Source organism: Salminus brasiliensis, chromosome 13 (assembly GCF_030463535.1).
Source record: "Salminus brasiliensis chromosome 13, fSalBra1.hap2, whole genome shotgun sequence".
Classification (NCBI taxonomy): Eukaryota; Metazoa; Chordata; class Actinopteri; order Characiformes; family Bryconidae; genus Salminus; species Salminus brasiliensis.
The window spans coordinates 12,682,297-12,699,454 of record NC_132890.1 but is presented as its reverse complement, the minus strand read 5'-3'; the positions used below and the strand labels follow the sequence as shown (position 1 = coordinate 12,699,454).

The 17,158-nt window shown below is 41.7% G+C and overlaps 4 non-coding genes across 4 annotated transcripts; all 4 read left to right on the top strand.

Moving 5' to 3' along the window:
• Positions 1–1,427: 1,427 nt before the first annotated feature.
• On the top strand, positions 1,428–1,546 carry LOC140575704 (5S ribosomal RNA). Its single transcript, XR_011980970.1, has one exon. It is a non-coding gene; the product is annotated as a 5S ribosomal RNA (ribosomal RNA).
• A 6,026-nt stretch (positions 1,547–7,572) lies between these two features.
• LOC140575692 (5S ribosomal RNA) lies at positions 7,573–7,691 on the top strand. The gene has a single exon (XR_011980959.1). It is a non-coding gene; the product is annotated as a 5S ribosomal RNA (ribosomal RNA).
• A 1,961-nt stretch (positions 7,692–9,652) lies between these two features.
• Positions 9,653–9,771, top strand: LOC140575680 (5S ribosomal RNA). Its single transcript, XR_011980948.1, has one exon. It is a non-coding gene; the product is annotated as a 5S ribosomal RNA (ribosomal RNA).
• A 6,027-nt stretch (positions 9,772–15,798) lies between these two features.
• On the top strand, positions 15,799–15,917 carry LOC140575668 (5S ribosomal RNA). The gene has a single exon (XR_011980937.1). It is a non-coding gene; the product is annotated as a 5S ribosomal RNA (ribosomal RNA).
• The last annotated feature ends 1,241 nt before the right edge of the window (positions 15,918–17,158 follow it).

Sequence of the window (17,158 nt, the reverse complement as noted above, 5' to 3'; positions counted from 1 at the left end):
ACAGCACCGTTTCATCACAGTCGTGATGTTATTTCACCGTTACACACAACCTCAAGTCGTGGGCCTTCATTCATGGGTTCTCGTTCTGGTTTCGGGGGCGGGGAGGGGAGCAAATCAAAAGTCCTTCACCACTTGTGAATTATTTTCTAGGAAGTGGAATGGCTGATTTCCAGTTGCATTGAGGTTTTTAAAATTCTCCTCCCAGATCTGCGTGCATCTACAACAGTTGTTCTTTTATCCCCCTGAAGCTTCACAGAGCTCTTTGAACTTGACATGGCGACACACACTTCCCTTAGTTAAATGGCTGGCCGGCCCACTCAGCCCGAGCCTGCTTCATCGGCATCCCTGCAACTCGCAACTCACCTGAGAGCGATGCTTCACCCGGCGTGCCAGCCTCTTGTTTTGTTTTCCCGGCTTCCATATTGGTAGGAAGTAGCCCCTGCATTTATCCCATAGTCATGTTGTAGCTTAGTATGTCAAATTTAAGGGTGTAAATAAAAGAAGCCAAGACTGTTGAGAAACATTTGGAATTTTAGAATTGACCCGTTTTACAACCGCATTTGACTGATGTGGGGTTTTTTTTGTTTTTGTTTTTTTTTTGCAGTTGAAGGAGAACACAAACTTAATTATTAAACTGCGGCAAAGTAAATACAGCACCATATTCCGGGGCCTCTTTGAAATGAATTTTTCTTTCACCATTCATAAATATTTCAACAGGGTTCACTCCTAAAAATAAAAGAGTTTATTGAAAAGATGGCGAGGAACGTCGAGATTAAAAGCCTGATAATACTTTTCATAATGAAATGGAGCAGCTTTTCTTGTGACCAGGAACACAAATCTTGTCCACATCAGCTCCAAATGAGATGTACAATTTCTCCATTTAGCGTTTTTTATTTTATTTATTTCCTTCCGGAAATGACGTTGGGTAAGGACTTTTATGTTGACAAGACCGAGTCTGCCGGCCGGTGTGAGCCTTTGCTGCTGCTGTAAAAGCAGAGTCGGTTTATTCCTGAAAGAGCAGTAAATGTCAGCTCCCTGACAAGTTGTTGTTTTTGTTTGTGAATGAGACTGAAAAAAATGTGTGATTCACTGTAGAACAGGTTGTTTGTGTTTTTGTGTTTTGTGAGATGAGAGAGATGGACCTGGTGGTGTTTAGATGCAAAGTATTTTTTGTAATGGCGGAGTAAGTTGTTGCTGAAAGTTAAAGTGTCGGGCAAAAGAGCAAGTTTATTTGTTTTTGCAAAAAGAGAAGGAGGACAGGAGAGAGAGCAATGAAAAGTGTGATTGGTGTGAATGAGCTTGGTGGGATTGCTTTGGAAGTAAGAAAGGGGAGGGGGTGAGCGAGTGAGCGTGTCCCCTGTAGTGTGGAAGAGGCAGGCGTATTTTGCTGCATGCTTATAAATAGGCTAAGTGGAAGCAGTGGTTTCGCTTACGGCCATACCACCCTGAGCACGCCCGATCTCGTCTGATCTCGGAAGCTAAGCAGGGTCGGGCCTGGTTAGTACTTGGATGGGAGACCGCCTGGGAATACCAGGTGCTGTAAGCTTTTCTCATCCTCAAGCACTCACATGCACATTCTTTCACTTGCTCTTCTTCCTTTTACTCCATCTTACTTTATGCTTTCACAAATATACAACACATTACACTTTTTTTTTTTTACACATACCTCCTTGTATTACATTTCATACACTCTGTGGAGTCTTAGGAGTTGAAACTTTTCAGCGGAAAATTGCCGTTAAAGCCCACCTGCATGGCCTGCCATGGGATGGAAACCAATCACTTGTAGTTTGGCTTAATTATAGCCAAATTCTTACAAAACACTGAAAAATATCAAACCAGAACTCTGTGGAGGGAATGCTGTGGATAAAAGGAACCCAAGCCTGTCAGTAGGGGTCAGTGTACGTTAGAGGAAACTGACAACATGGGGGAAAGTCTGTTACAGGATGTCAACATATAGCAAGACTACAACCAATCATAATGACAGCGCTTGGGTGGGACGACCCCAATATTTGCTATTTAAAAAAAAACACCTGCTAATTTAGATCACTTAATTAGGTCATATTAAAGCAACATATTACGAAAGGGAGTGAGCTGTGGGGAAATAACAGCACCGTTTCATCACAGTCGTTATGTTATTTCACTGTTACACACAACCTCAAGTCGTGGGCCTTCATTCATGGGTTCTCGTTCTCGTTTCGGGGGCGGGGAGGGGAGCAAATCAAAAGTCCTTCACCACTTGTGAATTGTTTTCTAGGAAGTGGAATGGCTGATTTCCAGTTGCATTGAGGTTTTTAAAATTCTCCTCCCAGATCTGCGTGCATCTACAACAGTTGTTCTTTTATCCCCCTGAAGCTTCACAGAGCTCTTTGAACTTGACATGGCGACACACACTTCCCTTAGTTAAATGGCTGGCCGGCCCACTCAGCCCGAGCCTGCTTCATCGGCATCCCTGCAACTCGCAACTCACCTGAGAGCGATGCTTCACCCGGCGTGCCAGCCTCTTGTTTTGTTTTCCCGGCTTCCATATTGGTAGGAAGTAGCCCCTGCATTTATCCCATAGTCATGTTGTAGCTTAGTATGTCAAATTTAAGGGTGTAAATAAAAGAAGCCAAGACTGTTGAGAAACATTTTAGAATTGACCTGTTTTACAACCGCATTTGACTGATGTGGGTTTTTTTTTTGTTTTTGTTTTTTTTTTGCAGTTGAAGGAGAACACAAGCTTAATTATTAAACTGCGGCAAAGTAAATACAGCACCATATTCCGACGTTGGGTAAGGCCTTTTATGTTGACAAGACCGAGTCTGCCGGCCGGTGTGAGCCTTTGCTGCTGTGTCGGTTTACTCCTGAAAGAGCAGTAAATGGAAGCTCCCTGTGCTTCAGAATGAAAAAGCACCTGTTACTCCCAATATTCAATAATCATTTATCAAGAGTAAAAAAAATGTAAACTGTAATGAATGTGGACAAGAACAGCTTCTTTTCCACACTAAAAAAAGGACTATGAAATATAAAATAAAATGCGAAATTAAATAATCTTTTAAAAACGTCTGTATAGAAATAGATACATCTTAATTATTGTCAATTGTATTTGTCACAAAAAGTGGCATTTGCATTTATTTGTGTTACTTGTGTAGTCTATAAAATATGTCAAATGTTCATGCTATCAAATGTAAAATAAGAAAATGAAGTTACTTATCACACCTAGTATGAATTAATTTAACCCTCAGTATATTGTATGGATACAACACTGACGTTATACTGAAGCTTTTCTGTTCTATGTGTTAGCAGGAGAAATAACTGAGCTTTACTTATTAAGAGTGGAAAATGATCCATCGGTTGTCTTCACTTTTCCCTATTCTCCCCAGCGAGAAGCCGAAACTAACTGATAAGTGCCTGATGTACTGAAGAGGCCTCCAGACCTCTATGAGGTTATATGTTTGCTGGGATAAACTCCATGATACACATTCTACTCATAACAAATTCGCTTAGTCTCTTTTGGGAAAACAGGCAGTGACGGAGAGTATGACATTTTCAGGGTGAAATAGATACACTACATAAATATCTTCCAATAATTACATTAAAAGTTACTTACACATATGCGTCGGACATTTACATAAATATTATTGCAATCGATGAAACCGACGCTTAAATTCGTAAAATCCACAAATATGGCACACATAAACATAACTAACCATTCTCATTTAAATTAACTTCACAGAGATTAAAAAAAAAAAAAAGTCTTACACAGAAGTTGTAGTTTCTGGAAACTCCAAGATGAGCTACTGAAAAGAAACCATCTGAAGATGCGCTTTAACTAAAGAAACTCGCCGGTTTTATAAAGGACATGTTTTATGTAACTGAGTTTTATCTGCTCGTTTTACTTATGTCACTATTGCTGAACACGGGCGGACACGAAAAAACACTAGGAGGAATGTCGATATGTTCACAACTACAGCCATCATCGTTGAGTTAGCCTGCAGCAGACTGCAGCTGCTAACAGCAGGACAGCCATGCGTTGTGCAAGAATACAAAGCTACAACGACAGTCTGTGTACCTTTAGCTTTGTAATGGGAAACAGACTACACAAGCAGACGTGTAGACCTGTGACAAACTGAACTATCCCGAATACCGTTCAGACCTGCTTTAGTCAACCAGTATTTAGTCAGTCACTAATTGTGCAAGTTCTCCCACTTAAAAAAATGAGAGAGGCCTGTAATTCACATCATAGGTAGACCTCAACTATGAGAGACAAAATGAGGGAAAAAATCTGAAAATCACATTGTCTGATTTTTAAAGAATTTATTTGCAAATAATGGTGGAAAATAAGTATTTGGTCACCTACAAACAAGCAAGATTTCTGGCTGTCACAGGCCTGTAACTTCTTCTTTAAGAGGCTTCTCTGTCCTCCACTCATTACCTGTATTAATGGCACCTGTTTGAACTCGTTAACAGTAGAAAAGACAACTGCCCACAACCTCAAACAGTCACACTCCAAACCCCACTATGGTGAAGACCAAAGAGCTGTCGAAGGACACCAGAAACAAAATTGTAGACCTGCACCAGGCTGGGAAGACTGAATCTGCAATAGGCAAGCAGCTTGGTGTGAAGAAATCTACTGTGGGAGCAATTATCAGAAAATGGGAGACCTACAAGACCACTGCTAATGTGTTTGGTACAAACACAACTCGTGAATGCTGAGTTGCATCCAAAGAACACCCTACCAACTGTGAAGCATGGGGGTGGCAACATCATGCTTTGGGGCTGTTTCTCTGCAAAGGGACTAGGACGACTGGTCCATGTACATGAAAGAATGAATGGGGCCATGTGTTGTGAGATTTTGAGTGCAAACCTCCTTCCATCAGCAAGGGCATTGAAGATGAAACGTGGCTGGGTCTTTCAGCATGATAATGATCCCAAGCACACTGCCAGGGCAACAAAGGAGTGGCTTCGTAAGAAGCATTTCAAGGCCTAGCCAGTCTCCAGATCTCAACCCCATAGAAAACCTTTGGAGGGAGTTGAAAGTCCGCGTTGCCCACCGACAGCCCCACAATATCACTGCTCTAGAGGAGATCTGCATGGAGGAATGGGCCAACATACCAGCAACGGTGTATGCCTACCTTGTGAAGACTTACAGAAAACGTTTGACCTCTGCCATTGCCAACAAAGGATATATAACAAAGTATTGAGATGAACTTTTGTTATTGATCAAATACTTATTTCCCACCATTATTTGCAAATAAATTCTTTAAAAATCAGACAATGTGATTTTCTGATTTAATTTTTTTCTCATTTTGTCTCTCATAGTTGAGGTGTACCTATGATGTGAATTACAGGCCTCTCTTATCTTTTTAAGTGTGAGAACTTGCACAATTGGTGACTGACGAAATCCTTTTTTCCCCCACTGTATAGCTAGCTAATAACCCTAAGACTGCAGCTGTAAAGTACAATAGACGGATCCAGCGTTAGATGTTCAACGTAGTTGAACGTTTTCGTATAGCTTTCAGTATTTGAGATACCTCACGAACAACCACATGAAGCAATTCGGAGCAGCTGGTGATACACAGTCTACTTTCACCGAATAAAACATAACTAACCATTCTCATTTAAATTAACTTCACAGAGATATAAAAAAAAACAGAAGTTGTAGTTTCTGGAAACTCCAAGATGAGCTACTGAAAAGAAACCATCTGAAGATGCGCTTTAACTAAAGAAACTCGCCGGTTTTATAAAGGACATGTTTTATGTAACTGAGTTTTATCTGCTCGTTTTACTTATGTCACTATTGCTGAACACGGGCGGACACGAAAAAACACTAGGAGGAATGTCGATATGTTCACAACTACAGCCATCATCGTTGAGTTAGCCTGCAGCAGACTGCAGCTGCTAACAGCAGGACAGCCATGCGTTGTGCAAGAATACAAAGCTACAACGACAGTCTGTGTACCTTTAGCTTTGTAATGGGAAACAGACTGCACAAGCAGACGTGTAGACCTGTGACAAACTGAACTATCCCGAATACCGTTCAGACCTGCTTTAGTCAACCAGTATTTAGTCAGTCACTAATTGTGCAAGTTCTCCCACTTAAAAAAATGAGAGAGGCCTGTAATTCACATCATAGGTAGACCTCAACTATGAGAGACAAAATGAGGGAAAAAATCTGAAAATCACATTGTCTGATTTTTAAAGAATTTATTTGCAAATAATGGTGGAAAATAAGTATTTGGTCACCTACAAACAAGCAAGATTTCTGGCTGTCACAGGCCTGTAACTTCTTCTTTAAGAGGCTTCTCTGTCCTCCACTCATTACCTGTATTAATGGCACCTGTTTGAACTCGTTAACAGTAGAAAAGACAACTGCCCACAACCTCAAACAGTCACACTCCAAACCCCACTATGGTGAAGACCAAAGAGCTGTCGAAGGACACCAGAAACAAAATTGTAGACCTGCACCAGGCTGGGAAGACTGAATCTGCAATAGGCAAGCAGCTTGGTGTGAAGAAATCTACTGTGGGAGCAATAATCAGAAAATGGGAGACCTACAAGACCACTACTAATGTGTTTGGTACAAACACAACTCGTGAATGCTGAGTTGCATCCAAAGAACACCCTACCAACTGTGAAGCATGGGGGTGGCAACATCATGCTTTGGGGCTGTTTCTCTGCAAAGGGACTAGGACGACTGGTCCATGTACATGAAAGAATGAATGGGGCCATGTGTTGTGAGATTTTGAGTGCAAACCTCCTTCCATCAGCAAGGGCATTGAAGATGAAACGTGGCTGGGTCTTTCAGCATGATAATGATCCCAAGCACACTGCCAGGGCAACAAAGGAGTGGCTTCGTAAGAAGCATTTCAAGGCCTAGCCAGTCTCCAGATCTCAACCCCATAGAAAACCTTTGGAGGGAGTTGAAAGTCCGCGTTGCCCACCGACAGCCCCACAATATCACTGCTCTAGAGGAGATCTGCATGGAGGAATGGGCCAACATACCAGCAACGGTGTATGCCTACCTTGTGAAGACTTACAGAAAACGTTTGACCTCTGCCATTGCCAACAAAGGATATATAACAAAGTATTGAGATGAACTTTTGTTATTGATCAAATACTTATTTCCCACCATTATTTGCAAATAAATTCTTTAAAAATGAGACAATGTGATTTTCTGATTTAATTTTTTTCTCATTTTGTCTCTCATAGTTGAGGTGTACCTATGATGTGAATTACAGGCCTCTCTTATCTTTTTAAGTGTGAGAACTTGCACAATTGGTGACTGACGAAATCCTTTTTTCCCCCACTGTATAGCTAGCTAATAACCCTAAGACTGCAGCTGTAAAGTACAATAGACGGATCCAGCGTTAGATGTTCAACGTAGTTGAACGTTTTCGTATAGCTTTCAGTATTTGAGATACCTCACGAACAACCACATGAAGCAATTCGGAGGCGCTGGTGATACACAGTCTATCTTTCACCGAATAAAGGGGGGAGGGGAAGGGAGAGGGGAGGGGGGTGTGTAGTGTGGAAGAGGCAGGCGTATTTTGCTGCATGCTTATAAAAAGGCTAAGTGGAAGTAGTGCTTTCGCTTACGGCCATACCACCCTGAGCACGCCCGATCTCGTCTGATCTCGGAAGCTAAGCAGGGTCGGGCCTGGTTAGTACTTGGATGGGAGACCGCCTGGGAATACCAGGTGCTGTAAGCTTTTCTCATCCTCAAGCACTCACATGCACATTCTTTCACTTGCTCTTCTTCCTTTTACTCCATCTTACTTTATGCTTTCACAAATATACAACACATTACACTTTTTTTTTTTACACATACCTCCTTGTATTACATTTCATACACTCTGTGGAGTCTTAGGAGTTGAAACTTTTCAGCGGAAAATTGCCGTTAAAGCCCACCTGCATGGCCTGCCATGGGATGGAAACCAATCACTTGTAGTTTGGCTTAATTATAGCCAAATTCTTACAAAACACTGAAAAATATCAAACCAGAACTCTGTGGAGGGAATGCTGTGGATAAAAGGAACCCAAGCCTGTCAGTAGGGGTCAGTGTACGTTAGAGGAAACTGACAACATGGGGGAAAGTCTGTTACAGGTTGTCAACGCATAGCAAGACTACAACCAATCATAATGACAGCGCTTGGGTGGGCCGACCCCAATATTTGCTATTTAAAAAAAACACCTGCTAATTTAGATCACTTAATTAGGTCATATTAAAGCAACACATCACGAAAGGGAGTGAGCTGTGGGGAAATAACAGCACCGTTTCATCACAGTCGTGATGTTATTTCACCGTTACACACAACCTCAAGTCGTGGGCCTTCATTCATGGGTTCTCGTTCTGGTTTCGGGGGCGGGGAGGGGAGCAAATCAAAAGTCCTTCACCACTTGTGAATTATTTTCTAGGAAGTGGAATGGTTTTTAAAATTCTCCTCCCAGATCTGCGTGCATCTACAACAGTTGTTCTTTTATCCCCCTGAAGCTTCACAGAGCTCTTTGAACTTGACATGGCGACACACACTTCCCTTAGTTAAATGGCTGGCCGGCCCACTCAGCCCGAGCCTGCTTCATCGGCATCCCTGCAACTCGCAACTCACCTGAGAGCGATGCTTCACCCGGCGTGCCAGCCTCTTGTTTTGTTTTCCCGGCTTCCATATTGGTAGGAAGTAGCCCCTGCATTTATCCCATAGTCATGTTGTAGCTTAGTATGTCAAATTTAAGGGTGTAAATAAAAGAAGCCAAGACTGTTGAGAAACATTTGGAATTTTAGAATTGACCCGTTTTACAACCGCATTTGACTGATGTGGGTTTTTTTTTGTTTTTGTTTTTTTTTTGCAGTTGAAGGAGAACACAAACTTAATTATTAAACTGCGGCAAAGTAAATACAGCACCATATTCCGGGGCCTCTTTGAAATGAATTTTTCTTTCACCATTCATAAATATTTCAACAGGGTTCACTCCTAAAAATAAAAGAGTTTATTGAAAAGATGGCGAGGAACGTCGAGATTAAAAGCCTGATAATACTTTTCATAATGAAATGGAGCAGCTTTTCTTGTGACCAGGAACACAAATCTTGTCCACATCAGCTCCAAATGAGATGTACAATTTCTCTATTTAGCATTTTTTATTTTATTTATTTCCTTCCGGAAATGACGTTGGGTAAGGACTTTTATGTTGACAAGACCGAGTCTGCCGGCCGGTGTGAGCCTTTGCTGCTGCTGTAAAAGCAGAGTCGGTTTATTCCTGAAAGAGCAGTAAATGTCAGCTCCCTGACAAGTTGTTGTTTTTGTTTGTGAATGAGACTGAAAAAAATGTGTGATTCACTGTAGAACAGGTTGTTTGTGTTTTTGTGTTTTGTGAGATGAGAGAGATGGACCTGGTGGTGTTTAGATGCAAAGTATTTTTTGTAATGGCGGAGTAAGTTGTTGCTGAAAGTTAAAGTGTCGGGCAAAAGAGCAAGTTTATTTGTTTTTGCAAAAAGAGAAGGAGGACAGGAGAGAGAGCAATGAAAAGTGTGATTGGTGTGAATGAGCTTGGTGGGATTGCTTTGGAAGTAAGAAAGGGGAGGGGGTGAGCGAGTGAGCGTGTCCCCTGTAGTGTGGAAGAGGCAGGCGTATTTTGCTGCATGCTTATAAATAGGCTAAGTGGAAGCAGTGTTTTCGCTTACGGCCATACCACCCTGAGCACGCCCGATCTCGTCTGATCTCGGAAGCTAAGCAGGGTCGGGCCTGGTTAGTACTTGGATGGGAGACCGCCTGGGAATACCAGGTGCTGTAAGCTTTTCTCATCCTCAAGCACTCACATGCACATTCTTTCACTTGCTCTTCTTCCTTTTACTCCATCTTACTTTATGCTTTCACAAATATACAACACATTACACTTTTTTTTTTTACACATACCTCCTTGTATTACATTTCATACACTCTGTGGAGTCTTAGGAGTTGAAACTTTTCAGCGGAAAATTGCCGTTAAAGCCCACCTGCATGGCCTGCCATGGGATGGAAACCAATCACTTGTAGTTTGGCTTAATTATAGCCAAATTCTTACAAAACACTGAAAAATATCAAACCAGAACTCTGTGGAGGGAATGCTGTGGATAAAAGGAACCCAAGCCTGTCAGTAGGGGTCAGTGTACGTTAGAGGAAACTGACAACATGGGGGAAAGTCTGTTACAGGATGTCAACATATAGCAAGACTACAACCAATCATAATGACAGCGCTTGGGTGGGCCGACCCCAATATTTGCTATTTAAAAAAAAAAACACCTGCTAATTTAGATCACTTAATTAGGTCATATTAAAGCAACATATTACGAAAGGGAGTGAGCTGTGGGGAAATAACAGCACCGTTTCATCACAGTCGTTATGTTATTTCACTGTTACACACAACCTCAAGTCGTGGGCCTTCATTCATGGGTTCTCGTTCTCGTTTCGGGGGCGGGGAGGGGAGCAAATCAAAAGTCCTTCACCACTTGTGAATTGTTTTCTAGGAAGTGGAATGGCTGATTTCCAGTTGCATTGAGGTTTTTAAAATTCTCCTCCCAGATCTGCGTGCATCTACAACAGTTGTTCTTTTATCCCCCTGAAGCATCACAGAGCTCTTTGAACTTGACATGGCGACACACACTTCCCTTAGTTAAATGGCTGGCCGGCCCACTCAGCCCGAGCCTGCTTCATCGGCATCCCTGCAACTCGCAACTCACCTGAGAGCGATGCTTCACCCGGCGTGCCAGCCTCTTGTTTTGTTTTCCCGGCTTCCATATTGGTAGGAAGTAGCCCCTGCATTTATCCCATAGTCATGTTGTAGCTTAGTATGTCAAATTTAAGGGTGTAAATAAAAGAAGCCAAGACTGTTGAGAAACATTTTAGAATTGACCTGTTTTACAACCGCATTTGACTGATGTGGGTTTTTTTTTTGTTTTTGTTTTTTTTTTGCAGTTGAAGGAGAACACAAGCTTAATTATTAAACTGCGGCAAAGTAAATACAGCACCATATTCCGACGTTGGGTAAGGCCTTTTATGTTGACAAGACCGAGTCTGCCGGCCGGTGTGAGCCTTTGCTGCTGTGTCGGTTTACTCCTGAAAGAGCAGTAAATGGAAGCTCCCTGTGCTTCAGAATGAAAAAGCACCTGTTACTCCCAATATTCAATAATCATTTATCAAGAGTAAAAAAAATGTAAACTGTAATGAATGTGGACAAGAACAGCTTCTTTTCCACACTAAAAAAAGGACTATGAAATATAAAATAAAATGCGAAATTAAATAATCTTTTAAAAACGTCTGTATAGAAATAGATACATCTTAATTATTGTCAATTGTATTTGTCACAAAAAGTGGCATTTGCATTTATTTGTGTTACTTGTGTAGTCTATAAAATATGTAAAATGTTCATGCTATCAAATGTAAAATAAGAAAATGAAGTTACTTATCACACCTAGTATGAATTAATTTAACCCTCAGTATATTGTATGGATACAACACTGACGTTATACTGAAGCTTTTCTGTTCTATGTGTTAGCAGGAGAAATAACTGAGCTTTACTTATTAAGAGTGGAAAATGATCCATCGGTTGTCTTCACTTTTCCCTATTCTCCCCAGCGAGAAGCCGAAACTAACTGATAAGTGCCTGATGTACTGAAGAGGCCTCCAGACCTCTATGAGGTTATATGTTTGCTGGGATAAACTCCATGATACACATTCTACTCATAACAAATTCGCTTAGTCTCTTTTGGGAAAACAGGCAGTGACGGAGAGTATGACATTTTCAGGGTGAAATAGATACACTACATAAATATCTTCCAATAATTACATTAAAAGTTACTTACACATATGCGTCGGACATTTACATAAATATTATTGCAATCGATGAAACCGACGCTTAAATTCGTAAAATCCACAAATATGGCACACATAAACATAACTAACCATTCTCATTTAAATTAACTTCACAGAGATTAAAAAAAAAAAAAAGTCTTACACAGAAGTTGTAGTTTCTGGAAACTCCAAGATGAGCTACTGAAAAGAAACCATCTGAAGATGCGCTTTAACTAAAGAAACTCGCCGGTTTTATAAAGGACATGTTTTATGTAACTGAGTTTTATCTGCTCGTTTTACTTATGTCACTATTGCTGAACACGGGCGGACACGAAAAAACACTAGGAGGAATGTCGATATGTTCACAACTACAGCCATCATCGTTGAGTTAGCCTGCAGCAGACTGCAGCTGCTAACAGCAGGACAGCCATGCGTTGTGCAAGAATACAAAGCTACAACGACAGTCTGTGTACCTTTAGCTTTGTAATGGGAAACAGACTACACAAGCAGACGTGTAGACCTGTGACAAACTGAACTATCCCGAATACCGTTCAGACCTGCTTTAGTCAACCAGTATTTAGTCAGTCACTAATTGTGCAAGTTCTCCCACTTAAAAAAATGAGAGAGGCCTGTAATTCACATCATAGGTAGACCTCAACTATGAGAGACAAAATGAGGGAAAAAATCTGAAAATCACATTGTCTGATTTTTTAAGAATTTATTTGCAAATAATGGTGGAAAATAAGTATTTGGTCACCTACAAACAAGCAAGATTTCTGGCTGTCACAGGCCTGTAACTTCTTCTTTAAGAGGCTTCTCTGTCCTCCACTCATTACCTGTATTAATGGCACCTGTTTGAACTCGTTAACAGTAGAAAAGACAACTGCCCACAACCTCAAACAGTCACACTCCAAACCCCACTATGGTGAAGACCAAAGAGCTGTCGAAGGACACCAGAAACAAAATTGTAGACCTGCACCAGGCTGGGAAGACTGAATCTGCAATAGGCAAGCAGCTTGGTGTGAAGAAATCTACTGTGGGAGCAATAATCAGAAAATGGGAGACCTACAAGACCACTGCTAATGTGTTTGGTACAAACACAACTCGTGAATGCTGAGTTGCATCCAAAGAACACCCTACCAACTGTGAAGCATGGGGGTGGCAACATCATGCTTTGGGGCTGTTTCTCTGCAAAGGGACTAGGACGACTGGTCCATGTACATGAAAGAATGAATGGGGCCATGTGTTGTGAGATTTTGAGTGCAAACCTCCTTCCATCAGCAAGGGCATTGAAGATGAAACGTGGCTGGGTCTTTCAGCATGATAATGATCCCAAGCACACTGCCAGGGCAACAAAGGAGTGGCTTCGTAAGAAGCATTTCAAGGCCTAGCCAGTCTCCAGATCTCAACCCCATAGAAAACCTTTGGAGGGAGTTGAAAGTCCGCGTTGCCCACCGACAGCCCCACAATATCACTGCTCTAGAGGAGATCTGCATGGAGGAATGGGCCAACATACCAGCAACGGTGTATGCCTACCTTGTGAAGACTTACAGAAAACGTTTGACCTCTGCCATTGCCAACAAAGGATATATAACAAAGTATTGAGATGAACTTTTGTTATTGATCAAATACTTATTTCCCACCATTATTTGCAAATAAATTCTTTAAAAATCAGACAATGTGATTTTCTGATTTAATTTTTTTCTCATTTTGTCTCTCATAGTTGAGGTGTACCTATGATGTGAATTACAGGCCTCTCTTATCTTTTTAAGTGTGAGAACTTGCACAATTGGTGACTGACGAAATCCTTTTTTCCCCCACTGTATAGCTAGCTAATAACCCTAAGACTGCAGCTGTAAAGTACAATAGACGGATCCAGCGTTAGATGTTCAACGTAGTTGAACGTTTTCGTATAGCTTTCAGTATTTGAGATACCTCACGAACAACCACATGAAGCAATTCGGAGCAGCTGGTGATACACAGTCTACTTTCACCGAATAAAACATAACTAACCATTCTCATTTAAATTAACTTCACAGAGATATAAAAAAAAACAGAAGTTGTAGTTTCTGGAAACTCCAAGATGAGCTACTGAAAAGAAACCATCTGAAGATGCGCTTTAACTAAAGAAACTCGCCGGTTTTATAAAGGACATGTTTTATGTAACTGAGTTTTATCTGCTCGTTTTACTTATGTCACTATTGCTGAACACGGGCGGACACGAAAAAACACTAGGAGGAATGTCGATATGTTCACAACTACAGCCATCATCGTTGAGTTAGCCTGCAGCAGACTGCAGCTGCTAACAGCAGGACAGCCATGCGTTGTGCAAGAATACAAAGCTACAACGACAGTCTGTGTACCTTTAGCTTTGTAATGGGAAACAGACTGCACAAGCAGACGTGTAGACCTGTGACAAACTGAACTATCCCGAATACCGTTCAGACCTGCTTTAGTCAACCAGTATTTAGTCAGTCACTAATTGTGCAAGTTCTCCCACTTAAAAAAATGAGAGAGGCCTGTAATTCACATCATAGGTAGACCTCAACTATGAGAGACAAAATGAGGGAAAAAATCTGAAAATCACATTGTCTGATTTTTAAAGAATTTATTTGCAAATAATGGTGGAAAATAAGTATTTGGTCACCTACAAACAAGCAAGATTTCTGGCTGTCACAGGCCTGTAACTTCTTCTTTAAGAGGCTTCTCTGTCCTCCACTCATTACCTGTATTAATGGCACCTGTTTGAACTCGTTAACAGTAGAAAAGACAACTGCCCACAACCTCAAACAGTCACACTCCAAACCCCACTATGGTGAAGACCAAAGAGCTGTCGAAGGACACCAGAAACAAAATTGTAGACCTGCACCAGGCTGGGAAGACTGAATCTGCAATAGGCAAGCAGCTTGGTGTGAAGAAATCTACTGTGGGAGCAATTATCAGAAAATGGGAGACCTACAAGACCACTGCTAATGTGTTTGGTACAAACACAACTCGTGAATGCTGAGTTGCATCCAAAGAACACCCTACCAACTGTGAAGCATGGGGGTGGCAACATCATGCATTGGGGCTGTTTCTCTGCAAAGGGACTAGGACGACTGGTCCATGTACATGAAAGAATGAATGGGGCCATGTGTTGTGAGATTTTGAGTGCAAACCTCCTTCCATCAGCAAGGGCATTGAAGATGAAACGTGGCTGGGTCTTTCAGCATGATAATGATCCCAAGCACACTGCCAGGGCAACAAAGGAGTGGCTTCGTAAGAAGCATTTCAAGGCCTAGCCAGTCTCCAGATCTCAACCCCATAGAAAACCTTTGGAGGGAGTTGAAAGTCCGCGTTGCCCACCGACAGCCCCACAATATCACTGCTCTAGAGGAGATCTGCATGGAGGAATGGGCCAACATACCAGCAACGGTGTATGCCTACCTTGTGAAGACTTACAGAAAACGTTTGACCTCTGCCATTGCCAACAAAGGATATATAACAAAGTATTGAGATGAACTTTTGTTATTGATCAAATACTTATTTCCCACCATTATTTGCAAATAAATTCTTTAAAAATGAGACAATGTGATTTTCTGATTTAATTTTTTTCTCATTTTGTCTCTCATAGTTGAGGTGTACCTATGATGTGAATTACAGGCCTCTCTTATCTTTTTAAGTGTGAGAACTTGCACAATTGGTGACTGACGAAATCCTTTTTTCCCCCACTGTATAGCTAGCTAATAACCCTAAGACTGCAGCTGTAAAGTACAATAGACGGATCCAGCGTTAGATGTTCAACGTAGTTGAACGTTTTCGTATAGCTTTCAGTATTTGAGATACCTCACGAACAACCACATGAAGCAATTCGGAGGCGCTGGTGATACACAGTCTATCTTTCACCGAATAAAGGGGGGAGGGGAAGGGGGAGGGGAGGGGGGTGTGTAGTGTGGAAGAGGCAGGCGTATTTTGCTGCATGCTTATAAAAAGGCTAAGTGGAAGTAGTGCTTTCGCTTACGGCCATACCACCCTGAGCACGCCCGATCTCGTCTGATCTCGGAAGCTAAGCAGGGTCGGGCCTGGTTAGTACTTGGATGGGAGACCGCCTGGGAATACCAGGTGCTGTAAGCTTTTCTCATCCTCAAGCACTCACATGCACATTCTTTCACTTGCTCTTCTTCCTTTTACTCCATCTTACTTTATGCTTTCACAAATATACAACACATTACACTTTTTTTTTTTACACATACCTCCTTGTATTACATTTCATACACTCTGTGGAGTCTTAGGAGTTGAAACTTTTCAGCGGAAAATTGCCGTTAAAGCCCACCTGCATGGCCTGCCATGGGATGGAAACCAATCACTTGTAGTTTGGCTTAATTATAGCCAAATTCTTACAAAACACTGAAAAATATCAAACCAGAACTCTGTGGAGGGAATGCTGTGGATAAAAGGAACCCAAGCCTGTCAGTAGGGGTCAGTGTACGTTAGAGGAAACTGACAACATGGGGGAAAGTCTGTTACAGGTTGTCAACGCATAGCAAGACTACAACCAATCATAATGACAGCGCTTGGGTGGGCCGACCCCAATATTTGCTATTTAAAAAAAACACCTGCTAATTTAGATCACTTAATTAGGTCATATTAAAGCAACACATCACGAAAGGGAGTGAGCTGTGGGGAAATAACAGCACCGTTTCATCACAGTCGTGATGTTATTTCACCGTTACACACAACCTCAAGTCGTGGGCCTTCATTCATGGGTTCTCGTTCTGGTTTCGGGGGCGGGGAGGGGAGCAAATCAAAAGTCCTTCACCACTTGTGAATTATTTTCTAGGAAGTGGAATGGCTGATTTCCAGTTGCATTGAGGTTTTTAAAATTCTCCTCCCAGATCTGCGTGCATCTACAACAGTTGTTCTTTTATCCCCCTGAAGCTTCACAGAGCTCTTTGAACTTGACATGGCGACACACACTTCCCTTAGTTAAATGGCTGGCCGGCCCACTCAGCCCGAGCCTGCTTCATCGGCATCCCTGCAACTCGCAACTCACCTGAGAGCGATGCTTCACCCGGCGTGCCAGCCTCTTGTTTTGTTTTCCCGGCTTCCATATTGGTAGGAAGTAGCCCCTGCATTTATCCCATAGTCATGTTGTAGCTTAGTATGTCAAATTTAAGGGTGTAAATAAAAGAAGCCAAGACTGTTGAGAAACATTTGGAATTTTAGAATTGACCCGTTTTACAACCGCATTTGACTGATGTGGGTTTTTTTTTGTTTTTGTTTTTTTTTTGCAGTTGAAGGAGAACACAAACTTAATTATTAAACTGCGGCAAAGTAAATACAGCACCATATTCCGGGGCCTCTTTGAAATGAAT